Raw genomic sequence first — 13,421 nt, 5'->3', positions numbered from 1 at the left:
ACCTGCACTGGATTGAGGGCAGACTTGCCAACCTGGAGGGGCAAATTGGCCATGGCGTCCAGCCTCCAGCACAGTCACTTTTGGTGCAGTGAAGGAGCAGTGTTGACTGCCCATGGGTGGGGAGCTCAGTCTCACTGCTACCGTCTGGGGGCACATGGTTCTCTGATTCCAAAACACCCTGCCTGTCCAAGGTGTTTACCCCCCTCATGTGTCACACACTGCCCCTGTATGCTGTCTTGTTTGTCTTGTCTGTCTGCAAATACAACCTCTCCTATCCAGCTTACCACTCCACAAGTACCTATACCCCTTCCCCAACATTCCACTCTCACCTTAAGAAAAAAAAAGGGAGCCTGCCCCACAAAACAATATCTCTTCATACATAGCTCTCCATTTTTCACCCATGTCCACTGGACACAATCAGTTATCAAATTAATTAATCAACACAGTTATGTTGCCCTCAGCCCTCTCTCTGGAGTGTGAGGCTCTAAAATCCAAATTCTCTACAACCCGCACATCGATTGCTGTACAAGAAATGGCGAGCTATGGTCCTTTCCTACATCCTTCCTGCACATCCCTACCTGCCTTTCAGTATGTTTTTCCCCACTGGTTATCCCCATTTCACTTTCCTATCACTGCTTTTTTTCTTTTCTTTTTTTATAATTAGCACGGTTTTAAGCGGAGCTAACCAGTGCACTGTGCAGCACCATGCAAACCCGCTTAAAACTGCTTCAAAGTGCCTTTATCACCTTCTGTGTTTCTGACCCTGTTAGGCACATCTGCAAAATAATTACCCCCTGCCAAGTCTTGGACCCAGGCCCCTATCAACTACAGCATAGTGCATTAGCCCACTAGGCCACTCAGTTCTAAAGTAAGACAGGTGTTTTCGTAAACATATCCTGATTGCCAATGACACACTGCATGTGCATATAATGGAAAAATTGGCAGTGTACTTGGGACTGTGATGTAAACACCAAATCAGTACACAACCAAATAAATAATAATGGATGTACATAAGGCCTGGGATAGCAGGTATAGCTGTCAACTGCACAGACTGTTGCAGAATGTCCACAGTTTTACCACCTACTTTTGACATGGTTTTCACAAAACCTTTTCTGTGCACTAAAGTACTGACAAGTCAATGCAGCTTGAGGTTAGAAAATCATGACAGACAGTTCAGTGTCACATGTCACACCCATCCAAACACACATGCTAATGCGAATATTTTGTAACAGACTGTATGCATGCACATATATCTTGCAAATACACCTGTTGCAGTATTGTCTCAGTACCTCAGTCTGTTAAATTCCTAGCATGCTGTACTTTTTGCCACCCACAGTCCTTGGTTCGAATCCATTGCACTTCAATCACATGCTTGTGAATACAACAAATAATGACTGAGTCCTGCAATTTTAACCAAAACAGGTTGCTGCTACTGCATTCACTGCTACCCTTGTTAGCCCATCAAAGGCCTGTAGGTAGGGACACACTGCACAAATATGTATGGGCTACCTCTATGTCGCCTACCACTCTCCCATTGGCACTGTTACGTAACATATGTACCTTAAGCACATGCCTCACCTGGACTGTTATGGGTACCCTCACCCTGGCTCTGCTGTAACAACAGAGCTGACACTTCTCCCTCACTGACACATACAGCTTGCTGTCCTCCAGTGTGTTCACAATCCCCCAGTATAAGTCCTGGGCAAAAAGCAGCAGCTGCAGCCTGCAACATATGCAGCAGTATGTTCAGCTACCTGCTACAGACCTACCATACCTCACAACCCCCCTAGAACAAGGGATCCACACAACACTCATATATAAAAGGGTGGGGGGGGCAAAGGTTAAGCAACAGGGACATGTGCCACAGTCTTCCCCTACAAACATACACAGCTGATAGACCAGCAGCTACTGTGGCAGAATGCATATTCTAATGTGTATGATGTATGACACTCACGTGTCTTTCCCCTTACTCACTTCAACCCACATTGTTTAACACTGAACTGCCACATAATCAGAAAGTCATTTGACAATGTCTAAATATAGCATGCAAAACTGTGGACATACCACATAAATCCCAACAGTGGACAGAATTTGTACCTATCCTCTGTGATGCTTTAGTCTCCACACCTCAGTAATGAACATCTAAAAGACTAGAAAGGGACCAAGGCCTACATGAAGGCCTTAAATATTGCAGTGTTGTGCCATGCCATTGGCTAATAAAAATGCAACCCAACTGTTCTGGATGCAATTAGCAAGTCTGAGTCACGGATTGGTGCACAGGCAATCACCTGTTACTGAGCATTACCTACAAAAGGCAAGCAGCTGCCTATGGTAAACAGGTTTATAACTTGCTTTACCAAGACAGACTGCGATTCTGGAAGCATTTTGCTTCAGGATTTCTGCACAAAAGGATTACAGCACTCTGCCAGGTATGTAATATAAGTCTGAGAGAAACTGAAGCCTCTGCAAGTACGGCAGCTACAAGGACTCAAACAGAACCAATGCCAAATCCAAAAATAATAAGACCAGCAACTGTAGCAACTAGGTAATATTAAATGTTTAATCAGATTAAACATTTAATATTAGCTAGTTGTTACAGCTGCTGGTCTTATTATTTTTGACTATGTAATATAAGTCCCCATATAATGGGATGCAGATGGGAGGATGCAGTTATGGGAAATAGGGATTACAACAGCATGTCTCAATGACATGCTGCTGAAAGTCTGCTGTCCAACAGCTACAGGCATGTATTTCAGCTATGCCTGCTGTGAATTAGATTGCAGCTGTGGCCCTCTCACTCCCTTCTACAATGGTCGGCTCCTGTATAAATGCTACTGGATTGTGTTAGACATAGTGACAGTGAGTAATGGTGTTCACAGCTGGCAGATCACATGATGTACTGTGATTCAGCTCCTCTCAGTCTGTGAATGTCACACCGGAATAGTTCAGACATTGTACCAGTGTCTCTGACTGTCTCTGATGTATTCTGGCTATGTCACTGTTTTGTCAACATTTGTATCCCATCACTTGACAGCTACGGCTACGGCTACCATACCTGGCAACCCTCTACAGGAGAACTGCAGGTCATAGCCATTAGTCGTGGGGGGTACTGGCCCAACCTTAGCGACAGAGCGTACATATAGATCATACAAAGTAAGGGTATGAATACACTAACAGATATTAGTGTAGCATAACTGTTTTCTGAGGGATCTGGTGTGTGACAGCCAGATTCTCCACATTCTAAGAACAACCACCAATTATTGTCCAACCATTTGCCAGACATCCACATGTTTCTGGCAAAGGGACCACATATATCAGGCACACATACATATTCTGCAAACATCTGTCTACTAGAGAAGTGGAACACCTACAGGGAAGATACCCTATGGCATGTGTGCATTGCTGTCTGTCATTGTGGCACACAGATGTTGCTGGACTGTCCCCATATACTAGTAATAACACACACCTAATTGTCGAACAGTGGCTGCCTGACATTGTACTGGGATGTTGCCCATAGGAGACACATCACAGTATATGGCACTGATGGGAGTGGAGACATACAGCACACTCTGTCACGGCACACAGGTACATAACCAGTATTGCTACTATGTTGCTGATAGCCACATGCATACTGTGTTGATAAACTGCAGGGTATGATGTGGGAGGTAGCAGTGGATAGTGCAGGCCAATTTGGATGTACAGGGTCTGTACATCATGTAGAGCAACGTATGTGGTTCTGTGATGTGTTCCCCTATTCTTGTCTTTCAAAAAGGATGTATAGACGGAGGCACCCACCATTTTCAGCTGCAGAAAATGATGTTATCCTGGATGGCCTCAGACTGTATCACGACATTATGCTGTCCAGGACTTGCAAGAATCATGAGCAACATGCAGCACTATGGGCTGACCTTGTCACAGCAGTCAACTGCATAGGGCTACAGGACACAAGCTATGAGCAGGTCTGCCACAGGGTGACAGACATGGTAAATGCTGCATGACAAAATGCTGCTGCTGTGGCCAGAGACTGTGCTGCCACAGGTGGAGGGCCTGCAGCAGTAGAACCACTTTTGGCCACAGAGGACTTAATGGTAAACTTGGGATTAAACACCAACTCCCAACATCCTTCACCCCATACATCATGGAGGTGGCTGTCACAGTATCCACAACAGAGGAGCATCCGGGTAAGCCTCCTGTGTTCATCACTGTAATGCTGTATCAGTCATTGTGGCAGCCTCTGCATACCAGTACATGGATGTCAGGTCAATCTGCATGGTGGGGGGTGTCATCAATGCAGTGAGTATCACAGTTCATATGGTACTTGTTTATATACGCAATTATTATCCTGTAACAATGCCACAATACCTGTCCCTTACATTTCCATAACTACATCAGGTGTAGCCGGATGTAGCCGGAGTCCATCGTCCTGTACCCAGTGAGTGTGATACTGTTTTTGTATGGATCATATATACCCTAAGAATTTGATGGGTTGCCATTTTGCTGTATACACAACTGATATGCTTAGCCAGTGTACACTAATTGTATGTTGGAAGGATTAACTGAAGTACACTGAATCAGTAATCACAGTAGTGTATGTGCAGGAGCTGTAACATATTTGCACTTATTTTTGTGAAGGTCTATGCAGTCTGCTATACAGAGGGAAATAGTATGGTCAAGATGGGTGTACTGTGTTTTAGGTTTAGATCTATCACATACACCGACATATCGCTTATCTCACAGGGTGTATAGTAGTGGCAACATTAACCGGATGAAGCTGCAGTGCATGTGGTTTAATTGGCCTGTCTAGTCTGTTTATTGTTGTAGTCTGCTTGTGTATTGTGCATGGGATCAGAAATAAGATGTGGTATGTGTAATAAAGTTGTGGCATCTACCTGTATGTGTGTGTGGATCACCATACATAATAGTGCAGGTAGTAATTTACTTACTTTGTTTTCCTCCTCACAAGAGACCATGGGGATTGAAGTCTGTCTCCCTCACAACCTGATGTTAGTGTCTCATCAGACTCTGATGATGATGGTGGCCATAGTGAGGGACAGGTGGGGTTGTTGGGGGTTAAATCTCTCCCATGGGTTGACATCCCACTTTGTCCCCACACACAGTTAGTATGCCCACACATACCTAGTTCCCTGCGGCCACAGATATTGGAGAGTCAGAATGTGGCAGCATTGAGCAGGAGAGTGTGGCAACAATGGCATCAGTCAGTGCGGACACTAGCCATAGCCAGAGAGCTGGTGAGGTCCCACACAAGCAGATTGACAGGGGTGCTCGAAAGAGGACTGCTGCCCATCCACCACCTGTCACAGATGTCACATCACGAGCCACCCAACGCATGTTTCTGTCCATCATGGAGGCACAGGCACATTCTGAACACAACACCAGATGGATGCTCAGCATCATGGATGCATTACTGTATGATATCCGTGACTCCCACCATGACATTGATGATGTCATGCATTGTTTCACTGATGTAGTGGACCAACAGTGGTGCAAGACATATTCAGTCCTTGACCGCACATTGTGCTAGAATATGTGCTGGGAGTAGGGCATCAGACATGTGGCCATAGGTCAGCAACAACATCCGCTGAGAGTCCAAGTGCCAAGCACACTCACACTCCTGTAGTGGCAGTACCTCCAGCACTACAGAAGGGAGGATGCTGTCCACACCACTATGTGGCAGGCCATGGGCACTTGGTCCTTGGCAGTCCCATGACGGATACAAGCCCAGCAGACACCAGTCACCATCAGTGACTAGTACCGCATCTGACTCTGGGCATGGTGGTTCCAGTGCCATTCCTGGCAGAGCCAATTTTCATGTTCGTGGCCAGAGACAGTGAACTGTCCATTCCGCTGTGTACTGTCCACAGCTGTCCAACGTACCCACATGTAAGGCTTGCACATGGCTTGACTGTGTACATGCACACACCCATACATCACTGTCACATGCAGGTCACCAACAGACACACACAACACCGCTCCATGGCCCAGCTGACTAGCACCCCTTCCTGACTCCCACACATGATGTCAACTGTTTGGCACAGCCTAGGCCTCTAGCACTCCCACATCATACCCTGTGCATGTGATGATATCTGTGCCACATCCTTGGCATCCATACCATCAATACAAAGACATGAAAATATGTGTCTGATGCACAGGGTTACTATAGTACATTACATGACATGTTGTAGTGCGGTTGTGTTATGCCATGACAGGTGCTGTATGCTGGGTTGTGTCATGAGTACACATCAAAGTGTTTCTACCTTTGCTGCATGATGTTAGATTGGCAGTGGTGTTGTAGACTAACAGGTGCCTCTCAGAACTTTGTATGTTTCTGTTGCAGGGGTCTGAGTGGCTACACTGTGGAGATTTGGTGGCAGTACAGTGGCTCAGGATGGCATGGTTGCAAAGCAGAAATATGACATCAGCAAGGTACAGCTGTATATGTGCATGGTTACCTAGGTGTGTATGTGTGGAACAGTGTATCAGGGGCAATGGGGGCAGACAGTGTAATCCTGCATGCGTACCCCATGACAATGCATCCTGACCTTGATACAAGTGACCAGGGTGTTCCATACTTACAAATGTAGGTGGTGGCAGATAGCATTTATGCCTTGGTAGATGCGGGCTATTTAGGGCCAGCATCTACTCATAGGGCCTGAAAATGTATAACCATGGTGCACACATAAGCAAGACAGACACACTGCTGCAAGGGGATATATTTACACATACACACACACACACACACACACACACACACACACACACACACACACACACACACACACAGTTGCCCTTTTTGAGAATTGGACCCCTACTTATCTAGTAGTATATGCTAATGTACTACTTACTTATCACATGCGCCACTGAGCTTATGTGTTCTAAGGGTGTCTGCCAGTGCTGTTAAGGTGAATGACATCAGCAGGCCCTGTAAAAGAGGCCATTGGGGGGTTGACAGAGCCTGAAAATGTATAACCATTGCACACAGATAGACACACTACTGCAATGGGGTACATTTACACACACATACATACACATACTCACAGAGTTGACCTTTTTGAGAGTTGAACCCCTACCTATATAGTAGTACATACTTAATGCATGCACCACAGAGCTTATGTGTTTAGAGAGTGTCTGCCAGTGCTGTTAAAGTGGATGGCATCAGCAGCTTTTGACAGGGAGGCCACTGCTGTGGGGGACACTAGTCACAGGGCCATAAAATGATCGATCATTGCACATTCAGAGGCCTGATAGGCATGCCTGTACTGCTGTATGGGAAATATGTACACACACACACACACACACACACACACACACACACACGGTGGCTGATGTGAGATTAGAACTCCTACCTACCTACTATTTCACACTACAGCTCACAATACTGGTTGTACATGCCAATGGTTACATTTGGTGTACAAGTGGCTGCAGCACTACATCACTTTACACCTTTATGTGTGTGTGTGTGTGTGTGTGTGTGTGTGTGTGTGTGTGTGTGTGTGTGTGTGTTATCTCTATATATCTACATATATATATATATATATATATATATATATATATATATATATATATATATATATATTGATACATATATGTATATATGTATATATGTGCCACATACATAGATAAGGGTAATCATGGATAGGGTGAGCCAGATACATATACATAGCTGTCTGTATGCACATAGATATATTCACATCTCAGTTCTTTAGGCAGATGGGGCATCAGACATGGGCCGATATTAGCTAAGTGTAGGAGCATGCCCAGTGTGATCATCAGTACTTACAAGGTGACTCCAGGCCAGACTTACTTGTAGTCCAGTCTGGGATTTTGTGTGATGCAGTCAATTGGCTGCTGCACCTGATTCAACAGTCCAGCACCTCCCTGATATTATGTACAAAGGATTCCCAGGCTGTGGGCTGCACATATTACCTGAGTCATACTTAGGGTGCGTACAGATTGTAATAGACTGTACAGGGTTTTCCATCTGGTATATTTTACATAGCTTTGTGATTTTCTGGTACATCAGTGGCAAATCATTACATATTGACATTAGGAACTGATAACGGACAGTTGATTTAATGACTTCATACACAGCAGGGAACCCATGTTACTGGACGACCTGTTATTCTCTGCACTTACCACATTTATGCGGCCACTAGTTAATCCTTCTCCTTATATGTGGGCCTTTGTCCTACTGCTGTTCATGGCTCTGTCCATATTTCCTGCTCAAAGTAGTTGTAGGTATGCTGTGACTGAGGTACATGATGGAACACCACACACAGGGTTACAGACTTCACACCTCAGACAGTAATTGTTTTGCAGGATGTCCAGCATTCCACCCCATATGTCTGCTCTGCTCCTCAGACAGTTGTGTTTTTTTGGTAATATACTCCTACAGGATGCCCACTGACTTGTCATCAGTACTGGTACAGTTATATGATGGCCTTTACATCCTGCGGCCACTCTAACTTGTTACAACCTGCTGTTATACTAGCCACCTTCTAGGTTACTCAGAGCATGTTTAATGTCCATATCTGTAGCCCCCTGTCCCTCCATTGTCTCTGGTGTTGTCCATCTTTCTTGCAGTAAATAATAGTGACATATTGACAGTCTGCGGGAGTCGTACCATAGGAGTACCTCACATGCAAAATTGTAGGTGCAGCCATCTTCAATCCATGAACACCATCAACCATGTTAATGTACTTAGCCCACTAAGCCACACCAACCACAAGAAAGTGAAGTTTAATCCCTGAAACTATCAACAGCAGACAGGCATACACTTTAACCCCTTCATGTTGAGGAAATAGCACATGTCGCCAGGTTGTTTGGGACAGCCCTGGAATTGTGTGGTCTGCTGCTATAACCTTGCAAACATACTGTTACTGCAGTTGTAGGGGAACATGGCTGTGTTGGGGTTAGGGTGTTCTAGCATTGACAGACATGCATCTGTCCTATGGCCCCACTGTTTGGCATTTCCCTCACATACTGCAGTGGGTTTTGCTGCCTTGTGGCCTACTGCATATTATGGAGCAGCCAGTATTAAACAGAGAGTTCCTGTTGTCCCACGTAGCTGTTAGTTCTCTGCAGGTAGCCCAGTAGCCCACTCTATTCCCTTGTATACATGCAGCAGGTCCATACATATGCTACCATAGTCTAGTGCCCCATACATTTGTTGTACAGAAGAGTGACTTACCTTGAGAATGCAGCAGTTGAGATAACAGGGCTTCAGGCTGTCTCTGTCTGATGCATGCAGTACACAGCCAATACATTGTAAGGTACAGGTCGTGTGGTGTGGCTGGTATCCTTTTTACTATGTATGTGAGTTGGAGTGAGGTGTCAGTCCCTAGGACCCTAGATTGTCAGTGCATGTGCTATGCATTGTCTCTCGGCTAAGGCCAGGGCATACTGGGCACCCAATGTCTGCCTACAGGGACAGGCTGAGGGGGTTCCTCCTCTGAGTCCACCTGTGGGTGTGGCTGTGGGGACCTTGGAAATTGTGGGGGGCTGTGCCCCCCTTCCCTGTAAGGATCCTGCCTTAGCTGTTCCCACAGGATCATATTGTGCAGCATGGCACATACTGTGAATATCTGTGCACATGTGGCTGGAGAGTTCTGCAAGGCTCCACCAGATATATTGAGGCAGCGGAACCATTACTTGAGTAGCCCAAACACATGCTCTATGATGTTTCCAGTTTGTGAGTGTGCCTCATTATTGCGTTCTTCGGTAGGTGTGTGTGCATTTCTGATGGGTGTCATCATCCACAGTTCCAGTAAGTAGCCAGCATCCCCCAATAGATGGCCATACAGGATGTCCCCCCTGGCAAACATCTGGTACAGCTGTGATGCATGCCAGATATGGGAGTCATGATAACTGTCAGGGCTGCCCCCACACACACTCATGATAATGCCCTGGGCATTGCACATGACCTGGAAGTTGATGTAGTATTACCCCTTGTGGTTAACATAGACTCTACCCTCCTCACTGGGCAGTGCTTTGATGTGTACATGAGTGTAGTCTATGGCACCCAGTACCTCAGGGTAGTGTGCTACATGGTGGAACAGATGCATACTGCTGGCCCTCTCCTCATGGCTGTGGGGTAAATAAATGTGCTCACTGGCATGTGTTTGCATGGCACCCAGGAACTGATGGAGTACCCCGGATGCAGATGCCTGTGAGACCCCCATCATGTCCCCAGTTAGTCTTTGAAAAGTACCTGTAGCTAATATTCTAAGGGCTACACATACATTTGTTTTCACTGGGATGGGTTCCACTCTGTTGGCTCTGGGTCTGAGTTGAGGGCAGCAAAGCTCGGTGAGTTCTTGCAGTATGTCCCTGCCCACCCTGTAGCACTCTACAATCTCCAGCTCATGTAGCTCCTGGAAGTTTACCCTGGGCCTGAGCACTCTTCTCCTTTTCAGTCTAGGCCTATTATCAGCAGCAGCATCAGCACTGCCCTCAGCCTCTAGCACATACAGATGTAGCAGAGCAACAGCAGTCTCTAGTATTCTATGGGTGAAAAATCAAATTGTAGGGTATATGCATACTTTATATTGGTGTGCTGCAGATGTAGCCTGTGTGATTGGCTAACTATGATGCATTCCACCTGCCAGGTATATCACTGAGGGGTTTGAATGGCCCAGTGTCAGTGGAACAGGGCTTATCAGTAATTTAGACATGACTGGCTTTCCCAGGCTATTCCTTTTTTTTGAATGCCTTCCCTGCTAAGCCCTGTAGTGTGCAAACCAGTGGCACTGGTATGAACCCTGCTCAGCAGTCTGGACACACCCCTATGCATGGGCACATTCAGCATAGCTTAATCCAGGTAAAACATGTCCCCCACAGCTAAACAAAGCTTAGCAGCACTGGACACACCCCCTTGCTTAGCTGAGTGGTGCACCTCCCAAACATGCACTGCTGAGCTCCAGTCTACTTAAATATATAGTGACACACCCCCTTTCATGTCAGCTAGCTGTTCTACAGACACAAACATGGTTCTGGGGCTACACGGGTTTTATCTGTGGACACAGTGGCCCATTTTTGCTAGTCAGTATCCCCACCTCATTTGCATACAGTTCCTTGCACATAAAATGGATACTTCACTTTTCCAGGGCCTTGCCTCCTTAGCAACAACAGATATCTACCATTGTACATACTACATGCAGGGCCCTATAATACATTATTCTCGCTTATGTCATCTTTTTACTTTTTTAAGATTTCTAATATATTTTTTTTTTTTTTGCATAACAGCATGTTTGTGCGCCACTGCATGCCACACAAACCTAATATGGGTATTAAAAACATTGATTTTATATTTTTTTGCATTAGTTTTGGAGCTCAAGGGGCATAGTTTTCCACATATCTGTGCCTACTATGACATTTCTGACCTTTTAATTGGGATGTTACAGCCCCTGTTCAAGTTTTACATTTCTGTACAAGAAAATTTTCCATAAACACTTCTAACACCAGCAGGGGTTCTGCACAAATACCTATCTGTTTCCTGGATCACAAAACAACCTCATTTGCATGCAGTTCACCTACTTATGAGATGACTTGCATGCCACAGGCACTTCCGTGTTCGCATGCTCATGCATGCCCCTCTGCTCTGTTTACTGGATTGTACGGCTGCTTAATTCCATGGTAGCTGTGCGTCACGCTGCCTACATGGAAAAATCACTCTGTGTAGGATTTATTGAATTCTCCCCTCTGTTTTACCACGCTTGGAAGACAAAAGACATACTAACAGGATCTTTGAGAATTTCAGGGAAACCAAACAGCTTCATTTTGGCTGACAAAAAATCATAGACCAAAATCAATGTATCCATATTCAAATATTTCAAAAATGTGATGATCTACCTTTTTATATGCCTTCATAACAAAATTATAATCAACTTTCTCATGACTATTCAATTTCAAAAAATATTCCCTGGAATTTACTTAACAGTCCCAGTCCATAGTAAGAACTCTGTTTCCTGTATTAATCTTCAAAAACATTAAAATTTTCATATTTTGCAGTTCTCTTAATGCCTATCTTTTGTCAGTATGCAAGTTGAAATACTTAAATTTCACAGGCTTATCCAGAACTTCTCTTAAATCCTCCTCACAAACTTGCAAAAATATTTTAAAGTAGCTATTATTGGAGGATTAAAAGTGCTCTTCTTTTTAAAAATCACTGATGTATCTTAGTTAAAACCCTTGAATAAACAGTAAAGATTTAATGCCATCACTAACAAGTAAAACTCAGTGACCGTGTCAACTATTTTAACTCTGGTAGAAGGAATAAATGAAAAAATCTTTGGATAACACAGAAATTTGAGCAGGAGTAAAATACAGTCATATAGATTAAAAATTGGTAACCTTACTTTCTTCCAAAAATTTACAATTTCTTCTGTTTGTTGACATATTTTCTACACTTGTTGTTGTAAGTTGAATGCTACTGCTGTAGACCTTTGTTTGAGTTGTTCACAACTGTGTCCATTTGGCAAGCTTGTTGGTTGCCTAATTTCTTTGAACAACATGGAAGAGATGGACCAAAAAAAACTTTGTCACAATCATTGTCATAATTTGAAATGCTATTGAAAACATTTTCATTACTGCAAGAAACATCTGGATACAGTGTACCATTATTACAGATTTCCTCAAGTCTTTTTACTTTTTTTATACTCTCTATTACAGTTTTAATACGTTGATCCAGTTTCATAAAAACTTTGTCAAAGTTTGAAGAATAAGCCTGAAAATCCTTATGTTCATTGCTGAATTATTTTGATCCTTAATTTCAAACATTAAATAATTTATCTTTTTGTCACTATGTCATTAAAAAGTATAGCACCTTCATGGATAGCAAGAGAGTCAGTGTCACTGTCAAAAAGATCCTGGAAAAAAATGTTTTTGTTATATGTTCCTGCTAACTGTTTTAAGCTGCTTAAAGTACTGTTGATGTTAATCAATGTCTCCCAAAGTTCAATAAGGATGTTGTAGATGCTGAACTTTGTAAAATCTGGCCCAATAGTAGCAGACAAATTAGCTCTGCATTTCATTGGATTTGTGTCTGAACCTTCCAGGCCAACAGAGGAAAGAATGAAAATGCAAACCAAAAACAACAAAAAATACAAGCTCCAATTGGCACAGCAATAATGAAACTGACAAACCAAAAAGGAAACACTAAAAACTAAAAAAAAACAGGCAGCTTTATTGTGAACATTTTTGCTTTTTCTTACATTTACAAAGACTTTATCAGAATAAGAAACCACCACTTCCTAACACAACAACTCAATGAATAATTAGTATCGGGTGACACCCAGCTTTCAAAAATATTGAAATTTTCCAAATGTATATGCCGCTTTATTTCATCAAAGTCAGAGAATAAAAAAATGTTCCTTATAAATATTTTACAACATGTCAATCTTTTA

This window comes from Protopterus annectens, chromosome 1.part1, assembly GCF_019279795.1.
Source record: "Protopterus annectens isolate FY-2018-M chromosome 1.part1, PAN1.0, whole genome shotgun sequence".
Taxonomy (NCBI): domain Eukaryota; kingdom Metazoa; phylum Chordata; order Ceratodontiformes; family Protopteridae; genus Protopterus; species Protopterus annectens.
This window is presented reverse-complemented; position numbering follows the sequence as displayed.